The sequence below is a fragment of the Odontesthes bonariensis genome, chromosome 5 (assembly GCF_027942865.1).
Source record: "Odontesthes bonariensis isolate fOdoBon6 chromosome 5, fOdoBon6.hap1, whole genome shotgun sequence".
Taxonomy (NCBI): Eukaryota; Metazoa; Chordata; class Actinopteri; order Atheriniformes; family Atherinopsidae; genus Odontesthes; species Odontesthes bonariensis.
In genome coordinates, this window is record NC_134510.1 from 33,598,359 (window position 1) to 33,605,242 (window position 6,884).

Below are 6,884 nucleotides of genomic sequence, written 5' to 3' on the forward strand. Positions count from 1 at the left end.
GTGAAGGCATTTTTATATGCTCAGATTGTAGTTTGTGTTGGCATTAAGCTTATCTGCATGATGGCTGTATATGTGTGTACATAAACACACTCTTTCGACTGGAATATTCCATAATTAACATGGTTGTTCCCTCCAGCTCTCACGTCTGCTCTGAATCTGCCACAACAGATGAGCTTTACAACTCAACCGTCCCATCCTTTTCAGAGCCTGGATTTTATCTTTCAATCCCTACAATCCCTCAGCTTTTACCCCTTTCTGACACTTCTCACCTCATGCTTCCCACCTCACATCATCCTTTGCTTCACAAGAAATCCCCAAAACTGCATGTGTTCCCTCCATTTATCCTCTGAGGTTACGCTGTGCTGGGAACGCACATCTACTGCGAATCTTACAATGACAATAAATTAAATTAAACTTAATAAAATCAAACAACACTTTATTTATCCCAAAAGGAAATCATAAATTAATGATTAAATTAATCACTTGTGCCTAAGATCAAGCAGAAGACACCCCTGCAAACACCACTGTTCAAATGTGAGCTCAGTTTCCATTTAACACCTCAGTTGGTGATTAAATTAGCTGCTGGCTGCCAAAAACTACCTGCACCTGAAGATGTAGATGTGAAGCGCCACATCTTAAACTCCTGGGTGCTGGACAGCATTGAATCACATATTCAGTAAGTTAAGTAACAAAGCAGCAGTGTTAAAATACTGCTTAACGTGGAAGGGAAGTGCATGGTACATCGTCCTTATGTAAAAGTACAAAATGTGTCATCATGTGACAAAAGTGTTTGAATAAAACTAGATGATTAAACTACTTTTAGCAGTTTTATACACACAGGAACGAGAGCTGAATCTGAATCTGTTGTGATGGATTTCTTGGTGGAGCACTGGAACTTTTGAATATCAGGTAAGTTGAAAGGGAGAAATCACGATCACCACCCGCTGCTTTTTGTAAAACACTGAAAACCAGAATGACTGCAAACAATGTGTTGCATTTCAAACCCTTTTTAAATGATTTAAGGTATGGCATCTTCATCTTGTAACTGGTAAATAGACTTTTGGTGAAGGAAGGTCAATAAATACTTCAGATATATATTGTAGAAGTATAACGTCTAATAAAACCTAAAAGAAACCACAAGACTTGATTTAAAGGTTTGTTTTTTTCACTCGGCTACTTAACGTATTTCAGGGGGAAAATTTGACTTTCTTTTATTCCAGTGACTGTTGCTGTTCAAATAAATGTTTTGTACATGAAACAACTCTTCATTCATCTTATTTAATTGAATTATTATTTAATTTAATTTAATAAGATATGATGAATGTAATATATGACTTTACTTTTTTGTAATTACGTCTTTTTATGGGATTTTGAGCACTCATCTGACTCCCTTTGTCACTTCTATTCATTTGTAAGTGTAAAGATCTAAATTATTTTACTACAGTCAGCCATGACTATGTAAATGTCTAAATGTCTTCATTTAAAGAATTGATCCAATCCATCAACATATCGATTAGGTGGATTTACAATGAGTTCCCTTCAGATGAAGAGCTCTTCTGTCCACTGGATTTAACTCTGAGCCAAGAGTCGGGGAAAAATCTGGTGCTTGTCACTTTTAAGGGGTCCTCAATGATGTAGAGAAGCCAACTAAGCTTTGCTCTGAACCTGTCGCTATGCAGATACTTTGTAGGTGTGTGTGTGTGTGTGTGTGTGTGTACAGCTGGCATGAAGCCCAAATAAGAGCAAATGAACTCACTCATGTTCTTACACACCAGAGTCGTGTAAATATAGCTTTTAGAGCAAAAAGAAGCATTAGAGGTACTTGTGCTTTGCTCACACTGTAGATATTTCTTTTAAGTGCCACTTTCTACTTTTTTACTTCACTGCATGTTGCTGTACTACATTTATTTTAAAACTGAAGTCAATATGAACTTTACCAATAAGCATGAGAGTCAGAATTTTGGTACAGTAGTAGCATTTTCCTTATCATTACTTTTATTAATTCTTGTTTATTTTGCTAATGTGGTAAGCAACTATAAAAAAGCACGGCATCCACATATCTCATGCGATAAATTATAGACTCAATAGGACCTCACAAAAGATCACAAAAGATAAGTCTGAGTGTTTTGTTTTCTTTGTGATTCAGCCAGAAAAACTCTAAGGTTTGATTTATGTATAAAAAAACCTGTCAGGTTTTATTTTTACCCCCTCCTGGTCTACTTTGGGACTAAGTTCAAGGATCAGGAAGGGCAACCTTTCCAAGTTTTTGATGTTCTTGCAGGGGAATTATTATTTCAGCAGGTGACTGCATGCTTTGAATCCTCTCACAGAAGGATCCTCTGAAATCAGTTGGGTGAGTCTTCATTTTAAAGTTTACATCCTGCACAGATGTGGTGCCCCGACATTAATGCTTAACCACTGTGAGAACAGATAATAATATCTCATAACATCTCTGTGATAATAATCTCATAATTACAGTAAAGTAGAACAGCCAGTACAACAAACCACTGTGCAATATACTAGTGGAGCAATATTTTGGGTCCCCAATCCATGAAGGGTCATGTGATCATGTTTTCAGGATTTTTGTCAGTCTCACAAGACTTCTCTGATAACGGTCAGCACATATTGACAAGTGGCACATTAAATTTTTTTAAAAGCTAACATGCTAAATTTGTATTTAAAAAAAGGTGTTTTATTTGTTTTAAATGTTCATCCGGTCCTAAAAACAGAGGCTTCAGTGTCACTGTTCCCAAATAACAAATACCTTATTCTATTAATACATAACACACATCAGATCAGTTCCCCTGTTCTTAAGAAACAGAGTTACTCATATTCAGAAAATGAATTATTTCAATATAATGAAAATCATAGTTGTTTACAACTGATCAAAACTCATAAATGCATCACAGTTACATTCAAAGTGAAGACTTACAGGGTTATGTCATAATGTACAATGATTCTTATATGGACCATGAATAAGTAAGTAAGTAAGTACGTAAGTAACTTTATTTTTGTCCCAACTTGGGCAATTGTTTTGCAGCAGTAGTACACACGCATACACTCACATACTTCCACAAGACATTATAAAACTTGTAAAAGATAAACAGAATAAAAAGAATAATAATAATATTGAATAAATACATTTTTTGGGTTAGGGGAGGGTTGCACAGTGTAAGATTTAAAGATAAAAATGCTATGGAGAAGTGAGATACACAGTATAAAAAACTAGACCTACCTAGAAAATAAATAAATACACAACCTGACATATGGCTATCTGCATTTCTTAGTGGAGTTAAGCAGCTGAACAGCGGAGGGTATAAAAGAGTGCTTGTATCTGTTTGTCCGGGCTAGTGGATATTTAAAACGGGAACCAGAGGGTAAAAGCTGAAATTCACTGTGCAGAGGATGAGTGTAATTGTCCAAAATAGATTCAGCCTTCCTGATTACCTGTTCTTCATATAAAGCAGTCAAGCTTTTCTGTTGAGCACCAGTTATGTTACTGCTTACTCTGATGATCTTAGATATGGCATTTTTGTTTTTCACATTAAGAAAAGCATACCAGCAGATGGCAGAATAGGTGAGTATGGATTCAATAAAGGATCTATAAAACATAGTCATTAGAGACTTATCAACATGGAACCTAGCCAGCTTCCTGAGACAATACAAGCCCTGCTGCCCTTTCTTGCACAACAAGTCCGTGTTACTGTTAAAAGTCAATTTGTCGTCAATAATGGAGCCTAGGTATTTGTACTGTTGAACAATTTCAATGTCCTGTCCATTTAACTTGGTTGTGGTGGGGTTGCAGGTATTGTGTCTAAAATCAATGCACATATTCTTGGTTTTGGACACATTTAGTTCCAACATAGCTTCCTGACACCAATTTACAAAATAATCCATGATGGGGCCATGTGTCGTTTCATTATCCTCCAGCAGGCTGACAATGACTGTGTCGTCCGCAAACTTAAGGATGTGGCCATTGTCAGTGTCAGAACGACAGTCGTCAGTGTAGAGGATGTAGAGGGGAGGGGATAAAATGCAACCTTGAGGAGAGCCTGTAGATGTGAAGGATAATCCAGAATGGTGACCATTTACTCTCACTCGCTGAGAACGATTTGTGAGGAAATCAAGGACCCAACCAGAGATGCAGGGGTCCAGTTGAAAGTGGTGGATGAGCTTCTGCACCAGAAGATGGGGCTGGATGGTGTTGAAGGCTGATGAAAAATCTACAAACATTGTCCTGACATGGGTCTTTGAGCCCTCAAGGTGTTTAAGAATAAATGGTCAATGGAAGAAATAATTGCTTCTACTTTGATTGGTGTATTAAATTTGCTGTCAGCGCGGTGGACTTTTACTCATAATTGTGTAACATTGGTGTTGGAATAACCCAATCCTTCAACAATCTACACCACCAACACTGATAATTACAATGACATTTACAGTTTAAAGTAAAATTTGTATTACGGATACTAATTCTACAAGACGACTTAATCTTATTCATCTATATCACAATTGCCAACAAGGCCTGTAATGTTACTCTCCCCCTTCAGCCTCATTCATTTTGTAAAGAAAAGAAAGGACGAGAATCCTCAAAGAACAAACCATCCACACCTAAAAATAAAGATATCCCGTCAGCAGTATCATCAGTGTGTAAACAGACCGTCTTGTCAGTAAAAGGTCAACATTTGAGTCCATGTGTCAAGTTTAAATGCCCGCGTGTTAAATCTTCAACTCTTTTTTACACTTCTTGTCAGATTCTCTCGATGAGCATCAGCAAAATGCAGATTGGTCTATTGTTGTGTCCTCTGTGGCAAAGGCAGGGATGCTTTTAGTCAGTTTTTTTCTGCTTTCAAAACTTGTCAAGCAGCAGCTTGGAGGTTTGAGAGCCAGCCGCGGGACTGGCTCGTTGCCTATTTGATTTCCCAGTTTACTGCAAAGTGATCAGACACACGCTCGTCTCTACAGCTCAAGTTACCAACGAGCTTATCACCTTAAAAGCCAGGTTTAAACCTTACACTTAGATTAATCTTTAGCCTAAACAGACAATGTGCACTCAATTTTTATTTCTATTTTTGGCTGGTGACAACAAGAGAGCTTTGATTGACTTTATATCTTCCCAGTCTCTTTATTTCTTTTCTAATTTCTCTGTGTAAACACAAATTCTTAAACGCTAGACTTTTTCATTTTTTCATTCAAAAGTAAACATTTTACCTCCTATTATTACGTTTCAACGCGTCTTTCCATCGACTGCAAAGCCTGAGACTTTGCTTCTCTGACAGACACTAAAGGTCCCTAAAATGATTAAAAGAGAAAGTTTGAACACTGAGATCTTTTTTTATTTCTGTAAAGGTTTGCCTTGAATATCTGGTTTTAATAACAGCTTATTTGCAAAGTAAATTTACAGTTTGCTACAGAAGAGCATTGGGATGCATGAGACGCATCCTTGCCCTAATCATCTGGCTTCAAATTTCCCACCCCCTCTCTCCAACGCCTCTGGGGGTGTAATCCCCCTCTGGCGCCTCATTCCTCTCAACAATATACTCACGGTCAGTCTGCTGGACGGCGAAATCCCCCCTCTCACCAGATTACAGCGACGGCTGGCTGGGATTAGGTTTTAAATGCCAACAGGACTGACGTCTTTTTAATCATTTCTACTTTATGTTTACATAAAAACACTACTGGCAAAGAGCTAACGCAGCACAACAACCACAGCAGCGACATTCATGCACATTTTGTGGCAGATACCCGTGCGTTGGAAGTTTTTCTATTAAACTGGACGCGCACACATGAAGCGTGATCCAACATCTAAAAGCTTTTTCCATTGCCAATAAACGTGCTCTTAACTTTTTACGATGCATTTCATTTTTACCTTTATAGACTTCTTTACTAATAACAATTATTAATCATTTATAACACTAATATTTATGAGAAAATGAAAGCGTTTCCTGCGTCTCATTCCCTTAGTTAACGAGTTTTATCGTGCATCTGTGTTCATTAAGTAATTCTTGTTTCCATACATGAACATGAAATATGCCACCAGTTTCTATTGCTAACAGAAATGGTGACACGGTTAACCGTTATTATTCAGAGAAGCAGCACAGAAGATCCAAGAGGTATAAATGCAGTCGGATTTCTCTTCCACAATAGCTGGATAAGCCTATGATGTAACTGTAAACAATAACTTATACAATGTGAGCACATTATGTGCAGATGTTTTGCAGTAACGTCCTTAATCCTGAAACAAAAGAAAGAGACAGATAATCCAGTTTCTCATCCTGGAGCTCACCCTAAATTCACTTGTTTGAAGTTTCCGGGGCAGCTTACTAGCAACGATATTGTTTAATGATAGCCATGAGCAACTGTTTTAATGTGATTAGAAGATAATTTCAGGAGTCGTCCTAAAAAGGTCTTCTTGGTGTGACGTTAAAATTTGATTAATCTTACTTTTCACTGTGCTGGTTGAGTGTTAGCAGCTGGTTGAACACTAGTTAAATCAATAGAAAGGCCTTTACAAAAACATTGGTTTTAAATATAAGAGGTAATGTTACTGAACTTTAAACGCACCCCAGCCCTGTAACATTATTAAATTTTACATCATTATGACAGAAGGGGCCCAATACTATAAACACTGCCGTCTACACTTTAACACTAAAGAATGATCCATTCACACTGAGCTTATGCAGGATTTAATCTGGGTCTATAGAATAAGGACTTTTTACACTTCAATAATGCCCATAGGTGTTTATCACATTTACCTACTTCATTTAGAGTATAATACAACCCAAGATTATAGAAGAGTTTCTTTCTTTAAGGTCACAGCAAACTATAAAAAGCTGCACATTCACAAACCTTTTGTGCATCTGAACGGGTGAGTGTGAGTTACCACA

General features: G+C 37.3%; 1 protein-coding gene across 1 annotated transcript in view; it reads left to right on the top strand.

The window, feature by feature from the left end:
- LOC142380376 (fucolectin-like) overlaps nt 1-6,884 on the top strand; it is a 173,546-nt gene that overhangs the window by 132,171 nt on the left and 34,491 nt on the right. The window lies entirely within an intron of this gene.